The sequence below is a fragment of the Crocodylus porosus genome, unplaced genomic scaffold (assembly GCF_001723895.1).
Source record: "Crocodylus porosus isolate Cpor-Errol unplaced genomic scaffold, CroPor_comp1, whole genome shotgun sequence".
Taxonomy (NCBI): Eukaryota; Metazoa; Chordata; order Crocodylia; family Crocodylidae; genus Crocodylus; species Crocodylus porosus.
The window spans coordinates 104,969,207-104,990,166 of NW_017728943.1; the positions used below are offsets into that span (position 1 = coordinate 104,969,207).

Sequence of the window (20,960 nt, forward strand, 5' to 3'; positions counted from 1 at the left end):
TGACTTTCTGCCCCTCGGGCAGGGGGCTAGACTCAAAGATCTTCCAAGGTCCCTTCCAGCCCTAATGTCTATGAAATCTATGAAATCCTTCCTTTTCTCAGGATCTTAAACTCAATCATCTCATGGTCACTGCTGCCTAATTTTCCATCCATTACTTACATTCCCTACCAATTCATCCCTGTTTGTGAGTAACAAGTCAAGAAGAGCATGGCTCCTAGCTGGCCACTCCAGCACTTGCACCAGGAAGTTGTCCCCAATACTCTCCAAAAACTTCTTCCTGGATTGCCTGTGCACTGCTGTATTGCCCTCCCAACAGATGTCAGGGTGATTGAAGTCCCCCATGAGAACCAGGGCCTGTGATCTGGAAACTTCTGCTAGCTGTTTAAAGAAAGCCTCATTCACCACTTCCTCCTGGTCTGGTGGTCTATAGCAGCCCCCCACCATGGCATCACCCTTGTTGCTCTCCCCTCTGACCCTAACCCTGAGACTTCCAACAGACCTATCTCCAGCTTCACACTGGAGCTCTAAACAATCATATGGCTCTTTTACATAAAGTGCAACTCTTCCTCCTTCTTCCCTGCCTGTCCTTTCTGAACAGTTTGTACCTATCCATGACAGTTCTCCAGTCATGCGAGTTATACCACTAAATCTTCATTATTCCAATCATATCATAGTTCTGTGACTGTACAAGGACTTCCAGTTCTTCCTCCGTGTTTCCCAGGCTCCATGCATTCATGTACAGGCACCTGAGGTAACTAGTTGATTGCCCTGAATTCTCAGTAAAAATTAGAACACCTCCCTTGTTGTCCCCTCCTACTTGCTCTTCCTCCAGGTCCACCACTTCCCCAGTTACATCAGGGCTTTGGTCTCCACCCTCTAGCAAACCTAGTTTAAAGCCCTCCTTCCTAGGTTAGCGAGCCTGTCTGCAAAGTCACTGTTCACTCTTCACCAGGTGGATACCATCTCTTCCTAGAAAACCTTCTTTTGGAAGAACATCCCATGGTTGAAGAAGCCAAAACCCTGCTGGTGACACTACCTAGACAGCCAGGTGTTCATTTGCAGGATGCTCCTGTTCCTGCCCAGGCCCTTTCCCTTCACTGGAAGAATTCACAAGAACACACCTGAGTCCCAGACACCCTTACCCTTGGACCCAGAGCCCTGTTGTCACTTTTGATACACTCAAGGTCTCCCCTGGCAGTATCATTGGTGCCCACATAGATGAGCAGCCTGGGTCAGACTGCCAGAGGGCCAGATGAGCCTTGGCAGTCCCCCCATGACATGTTAGATCCAGGCTTCAGGCAAGCAGCAGACTTCCTGAGACAACAGTCAGGTTGGCAGATGGCTCCCTTCATCTCCCACAGAAGGGAGTCTCCAACCACCACCACCCATTGCTGCTTCTTGGTGAGAGTTGTGTCAATCCTTTCCACCTTGGTGTGGCCTGGCACGTCTTCCTCACCAATGGAATGTGTTCCTCTCTCTCTGTTGCTAGGGCTGCATACATGTTCTCTAGACAAACCACTGCAAGTGGAGGTGAAGATCTCTGCTTGCTGCTTGAAATTCACAAGCCTCCAGCTTCCACCCTCTTGTGTGTCCATGTCCTCTCTCTTCTCTAGCGCTGCCCCTGGCATTTCTTCCTCCACGGTTCTGAAGGTCTCCTTCAGCATCAAATCAATAAACTTCTCATGGCAGAGGATGCTTCAGAGCCTAGCCACCCTGCGAGACACCACCAGAAGGCACCACTCACACAGCAGGCACTCCATGACCTACCTATCACTGGAAGGGAAACTGTAAGCTGCAGTTTCCACAGTGCCAAACCTGGACCTGCATGGAAGCATCAATGGTAAGTGGTCCTGCCTGAACAGAAACCTCACAGGTACAAGCAGAGGCAGTGGCAGAAACCATGTGCTGAAAAATTAGAAAAGGTATTGTAAATGATTCATGAACCAGAAAATCTACCTTACAGCTCCAGGATAAATTAACAGATGATATGACCATTGTTTAAACAAGCCTCCAAGGAAAGAATATTTCTGATACACGACTCTTTGGCCTAGCAAACATCAAAATGTCTGATAGCTAAAGAAAGGTCTGGTAGCAAGAAGTGAAGGTTTTTTAACACTGACAAAAACTAACCAAGGGATAGAAGCACCAGCTTCCTGGCCCTGAGCCTTCTTCCCTAGAGATGCTAGATTCCTGGGGTCAATGGACCAGGATTTAGTTTAGCTGCTTCTAGACTAATCCGGCTCTAGGATTCTTTGGGAACTCTACCTGGAAATCTATGAAAGTTTATCAAACCCCAAACAAAACTTTTTGAACACAACAAATCAATGTTTTCCCAACCAATTCTCTCTCACTAGAAAACAATCTGGATACACCCATTTCTGTATAACCTATTTTTCATATGATTGACCATGACACCATAGCTCCCGTCATGTTGATGCATGTCCCTGTAGGGCAGGAGCTAAGAGCATGTTCACTGCTTAGGGTAATACACAGCAAATAAATTATGTGATAGTGACAGATGGAATCTTTGTTCCCATCCTCCAAACATAAATAATGTCATTAAGTCTCAAAAGCTGAGAATCCAGCCATGACTGACTCTGTAGTGGGATAATGATGGGTAAGCTCATTAATAAAATTAACTGTAGTAACTGCAGGCCATGTATTATTTTCTTTATTTTTACTACCTGTTTGTTAGGGAACTGGTTGGAAAAAGTGTTTCAGAAAGAAACTGACTACTTCTGAGAGAAAAATGCATATAGATGGCCATTTTCTTTGCTATAATATGACTCCTTTGTATTGTCCACCCTCCCAGGTGCATGGAGGTCATAAGGTCAGTATATGGGACCACATAGAAATTCTTCAAGCCTCAGAGAAATTCTCAGGTGGCTTGAAGCCAGGCTAAAAGTGAGTTGTAAAAATGTGTCTGTTTTTAAGTGCTAGCAGCTGGAAAAACCCTTAGATGAGAAGATGTATCCTTCTACAGTACAAAGTATTAACCAGGGCTAGGGACAGAAGTTACAGATAAACTGGTTTAAGTGATCAGAAACTGGCTTAAACCTGTAACAGAACAGAAGCTTGGTGCACATAACCCAGTTTCAAAATAGCTAAAACTGATTTAAGATAAACCTGAATGCAGTATCAGACTTAAGTGATTTGGGTCAAACTTCTATCCCAGACCCCTTCCTGGTTCAAGTTAAATCACTATCCCAAAGCATCCTAACATGCTTTGTGCTGGGCTATGCTGTCTGCTCCCAAGAGCAGGGCTGGCCACACCCCTCTGTTACCAAGCCTGAGCAGTGAGGGCCAGCTGACAAGGGGGTCTGGGGGACAAGCCGAGTTGGGGATGCAGCCCAGTCTGGGGGGGCAGACCTGCCCCCCATCAGGCAAACCCTGGCTGGGGTCTGGGTCCAGGAAGAACACCCCTTCACCTGCTCCCACTTACTGCTGACTGTGACTGTGGACTACAAATCCCAGAGGCACCTGGAAGCAGGAAAAGGAAGAGATGAGCAACACTGCAGAGTCCTGTTCCTGTGATTTTGGACTGCAAATCCTAGAGACCTTGGGGGCAGCAGGAAGAGGATTCAAACACAAAGCCCATACTGGCTACATACCATGTTCTAGTGCCCCCCAGCTTCTGGCCTGAGCCACTGCAGGCATGTGGCTGCATTTCCTGAATCAAAGGTAAATGTGTGTTCACTTGTGTCTCAATTTAATCTATGCATTTTAAACTAACCTGCAAAGACTGAATCAATTCACCCTCAGGCCTTTTGATTCTCTGTATTTAGCTCAGAAGTCAGTTTAGCAATATAATAATAAAAAATATAGTACTTTCCAAAATGGGCATGTGAGATGTTTGTGGGTTTACCTGTAAAAGAAACTCTTCCAACAGGCTCTAGTTCTCCTGTTATACCCTTGCAGATTGTAGGCACTTTTAGGTGGTGCCTACCTTACTTTTATGGTTTTGCAGGGCTAGCTAAATGCAGTGCGGTTAGTTCTGGTTTCTGAGTGCTACCAATAATATAACTTAGAAAGACATCAATAAGACATCAATGGAGGTCTAGGAGTTGCTTTTCATGGTCACAAGTGACTAAGCAACAAATCAATAACTTCTCTAAGGGCTCCTTTATGGTTCTGTCTCACTGGATAAAAATCGACCAGAGAAGAAGTCTGATTTTCTTTTACCTTTTATTCTGACTTTGTCCCATTGATTTTGATCTAAAAAACAAGATAAATCTAAAGAAAGAAGGAAAAGGATCATTTCTGAAAAACCCTTGTTTGTTGTTTGAGGTAGCAGGTAGATGATTCTTCATCAACAGTAAACAGACCAGTCCTCGGTTCCTTTCTTCAGATTTTTGGATATGCCAAGTTCCATCAGTAGAACTGTGAGAATACTGACCTTACATGCAAAAGACAAATAAAAATTGGTGTGCAGAAGTCTTTCAGCCCTTAATTTTTTAACTAATATATTTAAACCATGTTGTAACGCTTCATGAATCTCATTGTAAGGAGAGATATTTTGTACAGTTTAGAAAGGGAGGTAGGCTGGGTAGCCATACCTAAGACTTATATGGTGCTTTCTATGTTAAAAATGCATGAGAGATATTCATTCACCACACCTGTATTAAATAGTTAAATTTTATTCCCATTTTTATAAGAGACTTTCCATGCCTCTAACCATTTTTTGTTGCTTACATGTTAAATTATTCATTACAGCCAAAGTCAGTGTCAAAATAAATACTATACTTTGAGTTCTAGCCCTCAGCCTTCTTCACTAACCTCTAGTTTTTTGTCCTTTTCTGTTTCTTACTGGAGCATAGGAAAGGTGGTATAGGCAAACAACCTGCTTTAGTTCTTAGCCTAAGCTCCTTGTGCAGTTTCAAAAGTTGTTCCTTGAATGGGATGCTATTGTTGCTGTGTCTCCTGTTTCAGAAACATTACATTGCTGATTGCTTTAATGTGACATCCGCATTATGTAACCAGTCTGCCACAGAAAGGGGCAAATAGGCCTCTGGGGCACATCTATAAATGATGTTTTACTATGCAGCAGACAAATCTGCTGTGCAATAAAGCATCACTGTCCACACGTACGTGGCAATTAGGATGCAATAGACTAATTTACAGTGCTGACAGATAGTCCTGTCAAATACAAGTGGTGTCCAACAACGCCATAAATTACTGTACTTAAAGACACATGTAGACAGTGACCTTGGGATTAATTTAGTCTGGTTCAAATTGAGCTGGAGTATATTCAGTCACATTGACTGCATCCAGATGAGTGCAGCTATGTGGTATGTGGCACTGCAGACACATCTGTAACACCACATACTGCATGTTCAGCTATTCTCTATGCTGCAAAGGAGCAGTGTGGAGGGGCAGTAGACCCCTGGATGTCCAGGGGTCAAATAAACCCATGCAAAAAAAAAAAAGGCAGAGATGCACATGTGGGGGCAATGTGCACCACACAAAACTGGAACCTGGCTGGCCCCAGCCTTTCCTACCCCACTGGGGGTAACCTGCCACATGCCAGAGGACATTTGGCACAGGCCTTCCCAAGGGACAATTAGCAGTGGTACAAAGTGTCCCACTGCCAATTGTCCCCAGGGAGCCAAACATCCAAGCTCAAGTGGATATGGCTTTTAATTGTACATGTAGACACACCCTTTGAGGCATAAACTAACCATCTGGTAATTATAGCTCTCTTACTCAAACTTACTATTGCTCAGGCAAATAAAAGAGGAGAGAACTGATTGGGAATGAGGGACAACCACAAAAAATCTGATCCCAGGTGATAAGTGAATTTTGCCAAGTACAGCAGCTTGGTACAGAAAGCTCATTCAAATCTCTTTAGCTTAAAAGTTGGGTTCTAAGTTTCATAGTTTGTAGGGTTGGAAGGAACCTGAGCAGATCATCAAGTCTGACCCTTTCCATGGCAGGAAAGAGTACTGGGGTCAAATGACCCCAGCAAGGTGATTGCCTAGCCTTGTCCTAAAGACCCCCCAAGGCAGGAGCCAGCACTACCTCACTTGGAAGTTGTTTCCAGATCCTAGCCACCCTGACAGTGAAGCAGCCCTGAAAGTAAAGTCTCCCACTTTATAGGCTATCTCATGATAGCTCTGGTATTTTCAGGTTCTACATAGGACAGAAATATGACAAGAATAACTTTGCAAGTTAATGGGCTTCTACAAAACCAGAAAGTACAAAAATATCTGAAATTGGCAGAGGAGGTAGGATGGGGAATTAAAAATATGATTTGACTTTTGTTTTGCATTCTGGAGATGATGTCAATTGCTCCAGTTACATGTCAACCATTTTGCCAATTTCAGGAGGTTGGGTGGAAGGGCAGAATGTTGGAGACCAGTCACACAAAGCTAACATACTGGGTTTGAAAATTACATCCACCAAGAGGCATGCTAATTCCTCATTTCTATATTTTAAAGATACTTGGACTGTGACCTCAGAAGACTCTGGGTGCATCTACATGTGGTGATTTAAGGTGTATTAGCCATTTTAAGGTGCATTAAGGGCATGGGTCTACACATGTGTACCCTTAATGTGCTTTAAAAATGGTGATTTTAGGCTAATTGGGCATGTCCACACGAGCATGCATGTGCCTCTTGCCTGACTTCAAACCCCTTTGAGGCGGGGCAACAGGCATGTGCAAGAACAAAAAAATGTTCCCCGCACTGCAAGTTTGCAGCGTGGGGAGAAAATTAGACCCCTGGATATCCAGGGGTCTAAAAAAAGTGAAATATAAAAAAGCAGAGCAGGGCACAGTCCCCGACCATGCCCTGAGGCAACTGGAGGCTGGGTCCTCCATGGAGATGCTCTGGCTGCCAGAGCATCTCTATGGTTGCCCCTCGCTCTGGTGCTGAAACACAAACCCAGCTCTGGCCCACTCTTGTCTGACACTGGGGAGGCAGGAACACAGGGAGGGAGTTAGAGCCAGGGCTGGTGCCAGTGCATCCGGGGTGACTGGAGGTTTCCACCCCCTTGACCGGTGCTGGCCTGCTCCACCCAGCTACACTGTTGTGGGCTTCCAGGGGCTGTCCAGGGTGCTGACCAAGGCAGGCTACCCAGCAAGCTGCATTAAAGTGCCTTAAGGTGTCCACATCTAGACCCGCACCTAAATTGCGCACCTTGCTATAGGCTAAGGTGCATTAAGTTTAGGTGTGCATAAATTCACATGTAGACATGCCCTCTGAAGAGATTCCTCCTCTGACTCTTGCCTGAAGCACTTTTTGTAAAAGAGTTATGAATGTGATTTACTGTTGAGCATTTCCCCAGGGACACTATCACAAAAGCAACATTAGAATAGCAGAGAGTGAGAACAAGTACTGAGGGCAGAAGTAGCTGGTTACTGTTTAATGTTTTCAAAGAACAGGGAAGACATAGGATAAAATCAAAGGTAGTTATGTGATGATTTAAAGGCAGTAATTTATGAATAGGAGAAGGAAATAAACAGGATGGACTCTGCCCATGGGGAGCAGGTGGATTAGCAGCACTAATATATTCTGAAACATAACTTGAATGATTATTTGTCATGGACTTTGATTTCTACCATTTCTCACCATGCTGGCCATATTCTACTACCTAGTCAGGCTCTACCCTCAGTTCCTGTTGCCCATCTAAAACAATTACAGGGATCCTCCTTGCTTGCTATATTACAATCAAATTTCTCCAGCATAGCAAGATAGTTGGACACCTGAGGCTCTGGCAACTTCCAACTAATGCCACATTACAGGCACAACAGTGCAGCTGCAGCAGCAACCTGCAGTTTTTTCACTCCCTTCCCCTTCAAGCTGGCACCTGGGCCTAATGCCCCAGATGCCTCACCCTAGGTACACTACTCAGATTGTCTCAAAAGTCTGTGAGAGTTTCTCATGTTTCTCTTCAACTGCATACCTTTGCAGGACTAACTCATAAATACATAAGAGCATACGTCCATAATCTGACCTTTATAGCAGATGCCATGAAAGTTCACCCTGTTAGCTTTGTATAAGCCTAACATAAATATAATCGATATGATCTGGCCATGGACAAATATGAATAAAAATAAATTATTTATATTATAGCATTTATCAAAACTGCTACGCACTTTGGGATTGATCCAAAATTTGCAGAAGTTATTTAAGAGTCTTTCCATTATTAAATCAGTTTTCCTTGCTACACAAAATTAATGAAATATATATAAAATGTGACTATGGTTTACATGCAGCTGTATTATTCATTAAGAAGAATATCAGGCAGTATTCTTTGGCAAGTACTGGTTAGGTGGTACATTTTCTTCTGAGAAGGTCTACCTCTACCTCTGGAGTGAAAAGCAAGTCCATGACTCTTCAGGATGTATAGAATTTTCTTGTAGAAAATGTTAATTTTTATTTTCTTCCAGAATAGCATTATCCATCAAAAAATAATTTGGGCACAAATTTCCCAGCCAGCTCTACTAGTCACACTTGGGACCTCAGTGGTACAATAGTACATGAAGTGGTTGTCTGCACAAGGGGAAATTCTGTTCTTAGCAAGCTGTAAATGTTGTTTTATTTGAAACAAAACAGTCATAAATATTCAGCACTCAGTCACCTTCCTTTAGATACATATTTTATCTTTGTTATCTATTTGTAAACCGTTCATTGCAGGGAATCTGTCTTCCTCCATTTACAGAGAAGAAGAAGGCATGGCAGAGGTACACCTTACAGACTAACTGTATCATAGATTTTATAGATTTCACAGACATTTGGGCTGGAAGGGACCCCAGAGGATCACTGAGTCCAGCCCCCCGCCCCAGGGGCAGGAAGTCATCAGGGATCATAGGATCCCAGCAAGATAAACATCCAAATATGTCTTGAAGGCATTCAAAGTGGGTGCATGAACCGCCTCCAACGCCAGTCTATTTCAAAACTTGGGGGCTTGGACAGTAAAGAAGTTCTGTCTTATGTCCAGCCTGAAGCGGTCAAGGTGGAGTTTGTGACTGTTTGATCGTGTCATCCCTTGGGGTGCTCTGGTGAACAGACATTCCCCCAGATCCTGATGAGCACTCCTGATAAATGTGTAGGTGGCCGCCAGATCAGCCTGGAAAAGCGCAGGCTCAGGGATGAAGAGCCCCATGGCTCTCAGCCTCTCATCCTAAGGTCTGTTTTCCTGACCTCTGATCATACGCATGGCTCTCCTCTGCACTCTCTCAAGCTTCTCCACATCGTTTTTTGAATTGTGGAGCCCAAAATTGAACACAGTACTCCAGCTGCAGCCTCACCAAGGCCAAATACAATGGGAGAATGGCGTCCTGGGATTTGCTTGAGAAGCATCTGTGGATGCAAGCCAGTATTTTGGTTGCTTTACTAGCTGCAGTATCGCATTGCAGGCTCATGTTCATCTTGTGGTCAATCATGACCCCCAAGTCCCTTTCAACTGTAATGCTAACCAGAGTAGCACTACCAAGCCTATAATCATGCTGCAGGTTTTTCCTCCGAAGGTGAATAACTTTGCATTTTTCGGTGTTGAACACCATCAGGTTCTCATCCACCCATTTCATGAGCCTGTCAAGTTAGCCAGTTTAGGCAAGAGGTGATCGTGGGATACCAGATCAAAGACGTTTTTAAAGTCAATTTATACAACGTCGATCTCTTCCCCCTTGTCCAGGTGATAGGTCACCTGGTCATAAAAGGAAATGAGATTGGTCAGGCAAGACCTACCCGCAACAAACCCATGCTGGGTATCCCTCAGGATATTGCCTTCAGCTAGTCTGTTAAGGATGGCCTCTTTAATAATCTTTTCCAAGACCTTCCCCAGGATAGAGGTCAGAGATATATACTGTCTTGTGAGCAAATGCTTATTTCATCAGATGCAACCAGTGTTAATCTGAAGTCAAGCAGAAAACAGGACAGATTTGCACTTTATAGACTAATTCATTTCAAGGTGCATAGGCTTCTGTAAGCATGTTATGTAGTGAGCTGTATTCATCTCTGAATGAGTTAATCTGTAAGGTGAAACTCTGTCCTGGCTTCTTATGTACACAGTTCACTACTAATATTTTTATACAGAATAAATAATAATCATAGCCATATCCTGCTTTATTACAGTACATTATAATTTACACTTGAAGAATTCACATATATGCTAAAAATGTAATCTTCAATCCAGTTTGGACAAACTCATTCCAACGCTACTTTAAAAATCAGAAACGCAGGATCTTGTGATTTTCACAGGAACAGTAAAACAAAGGAATACCATTTATTCATCAATGTAAAAAATGTAAGTTGGCATCCCTTTGAACACCGTACATGTTGTATTGGCACATGTTAGATGAAAGAGGAATTTTCATTCATTTCATTAAAGCACTAAATACAAGGAAATTCCACAGTGGAATCTATCAACAGTTCTCAGTTTCACTTCTTACAGTGATTAGCCATAAATTGATTAGTCATCCAGACTTGCAGTGAGCTGTTTACCAGAAGCTTGAAGCTATGCTTTCCATTGGAAGCATTGTTTGATTATTCTCTTCATGCTGGTGTTACTGACCTGCAACATTGTTGTAACCAAAGTCTAATTGTGTGTTCAGCATCCAATTGCAAGTAGAAACAAATACAATTATTACGCTTGTTGCTGAAGATGCTGAATTTCCTGCTTCAAACTCTCACCTCAGTACAACCCTGTTAATGGACACCAATTGTATTCTCCCAGTCTCTTGCCCAAATTCTAATATTTCCCTTAGTAGAAAAGTTAGGTGCTAGGTAATGACCCAGAATAGAAAACTCTCAAAGCTAATTTCATTTGCGGCTCCTCTAAAAGTAGTTGACTCCTATCCTTATCTCCTCATAGCAGAACATGAAAATAAGAGTGAAGGAGCCAAGATTTTGCTATGTGATCCTCAATAGTACTTGATTAAACCTTCAAGCAATGCTCGGTAAGTGAAGTGGTGCAGAGACTATTATATGATAGGACTCAATCTCTCCGAGTAGTTAGTCAGCTCTCTGTCTGAAAGGGACGACTGTATATTACTTAAATGCATAAACTATTTACTACACTAGTGGCCCTTCATAATGTGCCTATTACCATATTAGATTACTAAATAAGTATTTGCAGTCAGATAACCTCAGTATTTGCAGAATTCCAGGTATTTCCTACAGCAAATATAGGGAAGTGCTGTTCAAGGGCATCCTGAGGATAGTGAGGTAACTATATCTATTTACTTTAGGTTAAAAAGTTTAAGATATGTCATTCTGCTTAGGTCACTTCCACCAACCAATTTCCTTTAAAGATTTCCTTTAAAGATTGTGATTACCTTATAAACCAGATTATTCCACTTGCACATCTTTAGAATAAGGCAGCATATCATACTATCAAAGGAAATTCATTTTCTCTTTAACTTTAATGTTAGCCTTTGCCTATATCTACCATGAAAAATTCTTGTCCTTCTATCATGGTTGTTTCTGGTTTGTTGTTTGGACTGAAAGCAGGAACCAGCTCCAGTTTGCAGGTCTGACTTGGGGCAAGTCACTTAACTTTCCTTTTCCCTGGTTTCCTATTCTATTACCCAGAAAGGTATTTACCTGCTTAACAGATTTGTTAAGACTTAATGTCAATTAAGCATTTTGAGATTGATAACTGGATATATAATTGTATCATATTGCTAGTCTGAACCTCAACTAGTAAGATCTTAATTCTTTCTAAACTAGCTGTTCACTCTGGGGAAGTCTAGCTGACAGTGTCCAACATTAAATGCATGGCATGTCTTTCGACATGTCCTAGTTGCCACATTTACAGCACTAAACTATGACCTCTAATCAAATTCCCTTTGTTTCTTATAGCTCCCAGCAGCCTGCCCTGTTCTGACTGAATCCTTCTGAACAGTCTTTGGAAGAGATCCCACATCCCCAGCAAAAGCTGTGGGCACTGCAGGCTTCTCTGCTCGCCTTTCATTGCACTCCGACTGCTCAGTCTGCCTCCCTGACACTTCAACAAAGGGAGAGGCAGGGAAAAAAGAGGGTTTCAACTCAGAGCATAAAAGGGATAGAAAGCAAGGCCAAAAGTCCAGTGAACAATAAAAAGCATGAACCCTTAGAACCGCGCAGCTACCCAGCCCCAGCAATCCAAACCCTAGCAGTAGGGAGGGGCAGACAGAAGCTGAGACAACAGACTTGCTGCAAGCTGCCTGCTTCCACCACTGTTAGAGCCTTCAGTGATATATGGCTGTTTGATCAGCTGGTAATTGCATTACTGTAAGTCAGGGGATCTTGGACACCCCAGGGGCCCTTTATCTTCTCTACTATTGTGTTGACCTATTGAACTGTTGCACCCCTCAGGGACAGTTATTTACAGGAGGCTTCAAAAATATATCAGGACCATCATAGAAGCAGCTAAGGCAGCAGCACAGGATAAATTGCAGTACTAGCATCTGTGTCAAATCATACCCTTCTAGTACACTGTAAAGCCATGGTAAAAAGAAGTTAATTCCCACAGATAGCTAAAGGGTTAAGATGAGAGCACCGATTTACCAAGCTACCATCTCACTATTACTTGCAATCTTCTATTGCTAACTTGAAAGGAGTTTGGCTTATGTGGGGATGAGGCCACTGAAATATTGGATTGACCTCTTGAGTAACCACTGTTCATAGAAAAGTTCTGCCTTTTTCTTCCGGAGAATGTAGTGCTCCTAAAAGGGGGCCTGAACATTGACTAGTCTCCTGTTTGGCCAAAGAAAAAGTGAATGACATAGGCTATAGAAGTCGAGGCTAGGAAGCAGAGCAGACAGACATTACAGAAGGCACTCTGTTTTGAAATATCTTTATTTAACCCCTCATGCTACAAGGGTTCAGATTTTTCACCCAATCAGCCATTTTTGAAGTAGGCTGCAGCCATGCACTTGTGTTTGGTTACCACTTTCTGTGGCCAGATCAGGCAAAAATTGTCACTTCTATCTGCACCTTTACTATCCAAATCTGAAGGCACCTGAGTTTTTGCTGCTGAAGTTCACTTTTGTGGTTCTTGGTATGCCCTACAATGAACATTTAGGCATTTCATTCTTGACTCTGTCAAGCAGCTAGCTACAAAACTCATGATTTAAACCCTTTATGGATTCATTGGCTAGAGTTTTCTTCTCCAGACCTGATCCAGCAGTAGTTCTCAAAAGAGGCCTATGGGACTGAGTTTTATTTATTTCTTTATCTAACAGGGTGGTGGTGCTGCCACTACAGTGCCCTTTCATCCAGTTCCATTTTTTTCCCTAGGATTTGGTTCTGTTGTTTATCAGAAATGCCATCTTTTTTACCTAAAAGTATTCTAAGGACCAGATTCTATTTCACCCATGACGCTCATCAGTGAACTTAAGTGTTGAAGTCCAAATCTGTTCCCTAAAAAATAATGGATATAAAAGATGGGAGGAGGGGGCTTTTCCTTCTCCCTTATAAGGATAGGGTAGTGGTTTTTACAAAAGTAGGTGCAGAGTGGATTTTCAGGGAATTAAGCAGGGTGGAAAAGGAAGTCACATCAATACCTAAGTCCATTTATGCACCTAATGGCCAACAGTATTCTATGAAATAAGATTAACAAACAATTGATGTATTCCTGTATTTGAAAAAGCAAAATATCTCTTTTTAAAAAAATATTCAGAATGCCACTATTTTAGCTTTTCATTGGGAGAGAACCCAGCTTCCAATCCCTTATCCACCCCAGCTGCTCAGTGCTTTGTGTTCTTTATTATCCTTGATAAACTCTCCTTCTCATTGCAAAACACAATTAGCCTTCCTTTAGCCCAGGGTACTCAACCTGCAGCCCGTGGGCCAAATCTGGCCTGTGGAGCCATGGCATCCAGCCCACAGGGCTCCCTAAGAGTTGGGCAATTTGGCAGCAGGGAAGCAGTGGCAATTAATACTGTCACCCTGTTGCCAAATTACCAAGCCCCACATAAGAGATCAGAACAAAGCTATGCACCATCCCTGCACACAATAAGCCTCAGGCCAGGCCACACCCCTTTCCCCAATGGGGCCAGGTCATGCCTCCTCCCCATCCCTACTATGGGGGTGAGTTGGCACCGAACCAATCTCCCTTCCACCACACAGTTGGATCAAGGCTAGGCTACCACCTGCCCCCTCCATGGAGCCAGATGAGGTCCCATCTTGCCCACCCTGGGCACCAGATCAGGACCACCGGCTGCATCTTGCTTGTGGACAGACTAGGTACTGCTGATCCAGCTTGCTGGACAAAAAAGTTTAGTACCACTGCTTTAGCCAGGTATCCAGGTTTTAGCTGTATTGGTCTAGAGGAAAAAGCAATCAGGACTCGTGAACAGAGGTGATATCTTTTATTAGACCAACAAGATTTTTGCAAAAAAAATTCTTTAGTTATTTTTCCCCTTTTTTACTGATTAGTATTAGACCACAGTCATAACTTTGACCACATCCACACAAGCAAAGGTGTGCTTTTGCAGCAACACAGGTAGTAGCGTATCTGTACCACTACTTCGTACTGCAGTGCACGCCCCTGCTTATGTGGTTTGCAGCAGGACACATTGTCCTGCTGCTCCAAGTGCTGCAGGGGAGTGTGGGCTGGGGAACAGGGTGCCTCAGCAGGCAGCCCCCATGCTGAGGTATCCTGTGCTGCAGCCAGCTGAGTGGCATGTGGAGGCAGGGGAACAGGACGCCCAGGACTGCCTGCTCCCCCATCTCCGTGTACTGCAAAGCCCCTTTGCTGAGGACAATTAGCAGCCAGTTGCTCCATGGCTGTCTGGGGCATAATGTGCCTCGAGATGGGGATCAAGCAGCCCAGGCTGCTCCATGTGCCTCAGAATAGGGAATCCACAATGAAGCCCCCATGCTGAGGCTACTAGGGAGTCCCAGCAGCAAATTTTTTTTTGTTACCAGAAAGTCCCAGTAGCAAATTTTGCCCCAACACTGCTAACTAGCAGCACAGCACATGGTTTAAAGTGCAACATGTGCAGTTTGTGGCACTGCAAAGAGGTTTGCAGTACCACAAACCACACGTGCCTTCACATCTGGATCCGGCCGGGGGGGGGGTGCGGTTCAGCAACCTCATTAGCTCATAGAATGATTTCAGGTTGTTGTGAGCAGGTGATAATGTGTTTCCTTGTTAGGCTAGATAGGTGCATTGAAAAAGTACAAGGTAGAACAGCTTGCTCAAGACATAAAGCCGAACAGTATATAAACTCTATGGGTTGTTCCTATACTCAAAATACAGCAGAGTCTTCAGTGAGGCACTGTTCTGCAGATCAACTTATCAAAAGGACTGAACTCAATATAACCAAGATTAAGACAGAAAAATTGCCCGCAGCATACAGGCTGAAACGCATCAAGTATTTTAAAAAATGGCACTCCTTCCAGACATGCAGAGGAAGAGCCATTTACAATTATCATGACAACTCATGGCTGGAGGGGACAGACAACTAGTAAATTTAAGCATTTACATCATGGGAATGAGAGAGAATGTGCTTTGTACACATGTATGTGTAGTGAGGTAACATGGTGATCAATGTGTCCCTATAACTTGTGCAAATATTAGCCAAGTGGTCTGTTAGGAATCACCTAGTGCACAGACCTTATCTAACTAGCCACCTGTAAGGTGCTGCATGTCCTAATGTTGATTTTTGTCTCAGTACTCAGTGATCCAAAATAAATCAATGAACCAAGAATAGTCTTTAGAGTCTTTAAATAATGTTCAAGTGCTGTGCAGCAGTTGAAGTACTTGTCATGGTTAGGAGTAGCACATGGAACTGGAGAATATTAAGAAAAGGGAGTAATAAAAGAACAACTATTGGAGGGATTTCAATGAAGTTCAACCAGTGTCTTGAAAGGAGTGAAGAACAACTCAGGAAAAGAGTAGTTTAAAGAAATTAAGCATGCTTAGAGTGGCTGCATGACAAAGAAAGAGAATATAACATTCTAATTCTTTTCAGAATGTAGTCAGCTAAGAGGCTTCAGATTAATATAAAAGGGCCTGGCTGAGGAAATGGGATGAAATCGCAAAGGGATACTTCAGAAACAAAATCAGGTTTAAAAAAAAGTCTTAATGGTCAAATGTATTACACTTTGGGATTATCTCTTGAGGGAAGTGTGAAAACACTATTGCCAATTTGTTTTAACTAGGCTGGACAAAACATCCTAAGCCGTGCACTGGGGAAAAATTGTGCATTGGCAAGGAAATTATTAGATAACTGACCATCTTTTCCATGTTAGTTTTCAGTGAATGTATGTGACCCCAGGCAGTTCTCAATAGGCCGAGTTGGCTCATTGAACTTCATAGTATGGTTTTTTAATTGCCTGGAGTATAGAGTGTAGGTAAACAGGAAGAGGTTTATAGGTTCACTGGGCACCCAGCAATCAGAGGGTACTAGCAAACCAGCAGAAGGTGTTTAAACTTATGGAAAAAAGGGCATTTTTACATGTGCTCCCAGTGTGTTACTGGAACAGACCAGATCCAGCAGACACTACATTTGATAGGGCAAGTCCTGCAACAACAGTCTGCCCATCAGCTCGCCCTGGAAGAAAGCTAGATAGCAACAGACATGGCATCAGAGAAATGCCATAGAATTAAAGGTGCCCAAAATGTCTATTCATGATAATCCTGAGTTGTTTTTGGAAAGCTTTGAGCAGGTGACGTTGGCTGTCAGACTGGAAAAATCCTGCTGGGGTGGACATTTGGGAGTGTTGCTAATAGGGAAGGCCCAAGCAGCCTATGGGGCTATGACATGGGATGAGGCTAGGGACTATGACAAGGTAAAGAGAGAAATTTTATTCGACTAGATATTAACCCTGAGACCTACCGGCAGGCATTCAGAACTAAAAAGAGGAGAAAAGAAAAGGACCCAAGGACTTCGTTGCAATGCTTAGCTGATCTCGGAGTGTCTACCAGGTCATCATGTTGAAGACCACAAGAGAAATGCCAGTCGGGGTGGCTTGTGACTTACCATACCCAATTATTTTAGGCTGAGATTGGAGGGAAATATATGAAGTATTAAACATTGTAAGAGAAGACAGGATGGGAGAAGCTGGCCTGTTGGGAAGGGAGGAAGATGTTCTAGCCATGGAAAGTTTCAATGTAGAAAGTATATCCAGCAGTAAGATGTTCCGGAGGGCCCAAGCTGAAGAGATTGAATTCCGGGCCATAATAGAGAGTGAACTGGCTAAGGAGGAAGAGGATGTAGTAGAGCCAGGATGCTATGCGAACCTGCCAAAATTCGAGGTTAGGAGAGGGTTGCTTTATTGGATAAAGAAAGGGGTACGAAAGGAGGAGGAGATTCCCGGCTGTTAATATCGCATCAGTTTATGGCTCCTCTATTAAAGTTGGTCCATGAAAATCCCCTGGGTGGGCATATGGGTTCCAGCAAAACCAAGGCCCAACTAACAAAGTGGTGTTTTTGGCCCAAGATGTATGATCAGGTGAAGAGTTTCTGCCGGGCCTGCCCAGTATGTCAAAAGGTAAGCTGGAACAAACCAGCCTGGGTGCTGTTGCAACCTATGCCCATAACAGATATACCGTTTTCTCATATTGCACTTGATGTGGTGGGACCCCTCCCCAAAAGTTCAGCAGGGTATCAATTTTTGTTGGTAATCATAGATTATGCAACCCAATTCCCATAGGCAGTCCCCATGCATTAAATACATTACCTGGATGAGCATCCCCAAAGTGATTGTTACAGATCAGGGGTCCAATTTTATGTCAGGGGGTCCTTTGGCATCTATGCAAGGTATTGCAAATTAAGCAGTTGTGTATGGCCATATACCATCCTCAAACCAACGGCCTAGTGGAAAGGTTTAATGAGACCTTGAAGAATATGTTGCACTGGTGTGTTCAGGTGGAGCCCCTTAAATGGAACCTTATGATCCTGTCTTTATTGTTCATGGCGCGAGAGGCCCCTCAGTCATCTCTGCGGTGTGCCCCATTTGATATGGTATATGGACACTGCCTGAGGTGCTTGCTAAATCTTGTGAGAAGGTTGGGAGGAAACGCTGCCGAAGGGTATTAATAACGTAAAGTATGTGAAAGAACTGAGATAATGCCTGCAGAGAGTGGGGGAGCTATCACAGGAGCACCTGAGAGTAGCGCAGAGGGCTCAAAAGACCACCTACAATAAAAAGACTCAAGAGAGGGATATTCGAGTAGTGCAGAAGGTACCAGTGTTACTCCCAGATGCGGAAAGTAAATTCCTAATGTGTTGGCAAGGCCCCTTCAAAGTGGCTCGGCAGGTTGGCCTTATGATATCTTCAAGCCAGGTCATAGAAAAGAAAAGCAGATATACCATGTTAATTTACTTAAAGAATGGAGGGAACAGGAGGGTTTGCTGGCCGATCCCTCCCCACCGAACAAAGAGTTCAGTCGGGACTTGGGTGCAGACCTGGGACAAAACACAGGGGCTGTAACACTCTCGGTTGGGACCCAACTTAGCACTCAGCAACAGGGTCAGTTGAGGAACTTGGCAAGCAAATTTCAAGATGTTTTTAGTGAAGTCTCAGGGTGTGCCAAAGGGATAACCCATCAGATAATAACCCCTGTTGGGCAGATTGTGAGAGTAAAATGGAGGATGATCCCATGTTATAGGCAATTCATAAGGAAATTAGTGAAATGCTGGAGCAAAGTGTCATAGCCTATGCCAGCCAGAAGTTAAACCCACAGGAGGTATGCTATGGTAGAACATGAGTGCTTAGCCATTAAGTGGGACGTTAACTACTTCTGGTCTTCCCTGCTGGGGCGTGAGTTCACCCTGATAACTCCACTGAGGTGGCTTAAGACTGAACAGAGAGACAATGCACGTATTACCCAATGGGCATTGACTCAGCAACCTTTCTACTTTAATATTGAGTATAAACCAGGGAAGATTAATACTGTTGCTGATTTTTTTTGAGATGTTATGAAGAAGAAGAGCTGGCGGAACAAGGCCACTCGGAGGCAGAGTCAGCCCAGTTGTTTCACAGCAAGGATCTGCCTAACGATGAGTTAAAGGGGAAGGTATGTGAAAAGATCTAGGACACCTGCCCAGAGAAACTCCCCAGCCAGAGGGGCACATCCAGCAGTAGCAGCGTGGCCATGCTCTGGTGGGAGTTTCAGATTCACCCAGACTCAGCCTTATCAGCTCACCAAGTGAGCTGGGTTAGTTCAATCAAGGTTCTGGGAGCTATTTCCAGCCCTACACACCAACAGGCAGGGGGAAAGTAAAGAGGAGAAGAAGGGGCTGGCAGAGAGGGCAATTGCCCACCTACTGGTCTGGACTGAAGTCCCCGGGAATGGGGCAGCAGACCCACAAGGTCTATATAGCTCGGAGGAGCTCACAAAAAGTGTGTCCGCGTTAATTGGCTGCAGCAGGCAGTTAATTGAGCTAGCAAGATGCTAATTATCGAACAACAAAAAACCCCACCCAATCGTAGCTTCAGTGATTGGGAACTTGTGGACTGAATGAGAAGAGGAGGGATAGCAGCCACTATGAACTCTGGCACCATGGGGAAAAGTGGATAAACAGACACATCGGGTCTTTATTTTTTTTCCTTTGTTTTGCAAGGAGGTTTTTTTTTTTCCTTTTTGCCCATCCTTACATTCTGACGGGTGGCAGTCAAGTCTGGGTCAGGGAGTCATCACCCATCCCCAATTCAATCAATCCATCAAGTCATGGTAGGTGAGAACTGAGAGGAGCACCAACCTAATTGATGGACTGGCGTCTGTCCAGCATAAGAATGGCAAGTGAATGTCAACAGGATGCAGAGGTCCACATCCATACACAGTGATATCTCAACAATACCCAGAATGCATAACATATTTCTGAATTATAATCTTAGGTTTGTTGGGAATTGCATATTTTAGTTATATTAGGATTCTGAAATAGAAACACTCCTCTTTAATATCAGAAGGCAAGCACCATCACAGAAAACCTAGAGACTATCCACTTGCTGTGTAATAATGGTATTGCACATAATAGGAAAACTGTAATTCTACCTTTTCTAACACCCTCCAGCTTTAATCAATTATGAGGTCACTGGGAGCCAGTCCATGAAATTACAGCTTTCAGAATGGCACATATTTAGGAGGAAGCCCACATTCATAGGTAGAAACAACCTTGCTTATGTGGTCCTGGTAGTTATCCTAGCCTACAATTTCTCTCTTTCTTTAGCCATTCAACAGGTGCAACATACATCCAGGTTAATAGGCAGCAGAGACTCCATCAAAACAAAACATAAAACAGTAATCTATTTGGTGAATTCTCATTTCCTCCTGTATTCAGCAGCCTAAAATCAGGTCCTTTCTGGTTCTTGGCAAACTAACCACAGGCCAAATTTTCCTTCCTTTCAGGGTCAAAGCACAGAATTAACAATTGGTGAAATTTACCAGAAAAGATCTAATCCTGCCCATGACGGTGATATAATAAGCACTAGAGCTGTGAATACAGAGCATTGATTACTCTCTAACTGGGGGTTTTGTGCTGAATTCTCTGCTTTGTGTGATCAGCTGTGTACACATGGATGTAAGCCCATGAAAACAGATACACTCAACAAATAGGATTTTTTTTAACATCAAATTCTTTCTTCTAAGTTCTGCCTTTCCATGTTGTACAAAAACGTTGTTTCCTTGCACATTTTGTTTGCTACATGGTGCCTCACTAGTACCTGTACTGGTGTTAATACATAGAGAAAGGCAGGATAGATTTCCACACATCTTGTCTCCTCTAATATAAATGTATAAAGTAGCAAAGAAGTATGTAATACACAAAGCATTTTGCCTCTCTACTTGCATATGTATAGATCATTATTTCTAAACAAATGCACAACATAATGATTTTAATGAAAAGATATAGGTATAACCCTCAGCCATATAATTTTATCATTTTTGCTGTGATCCAGGATGAATGGATATAAATCTAAAAAATAAATAAACAAACTAAGTGGTATTGGAGGGGGGCAATAACTAAATGGAAACAGTTGTACAGAGAGCCATAAGTAAAACCGGGATAATAATGTTTTTTTTTC

General features: G+C 43.3%; 1 long non-coding RNA gene across 1 annotated transcript in view; it reads right to left on the minus strand.

Moving 5' to 3' along the window:
- LOC109320037 overlaps positions 1–14,559 on the minus strand; it is a 17,229-nt gene extending 2,670 nt beyond the window's left edge. Inside the window, exons 1-2 of the long non-coding RNA XR_002103703.1 lie at positions 14,452–14,559; positions 131–136 (exon numbers count right to left, since the gene is read on the minus strand). This is a non-coding gene — a long non-coding RNA (uncharacterized LOC109320037). The remainder of the gene's footprint in view (positions 1–130; positions 137–14,451) is intronic.
- Between the last annotated feature and the right edge of the window lie 6,401 nt (positions 14,560–20,960).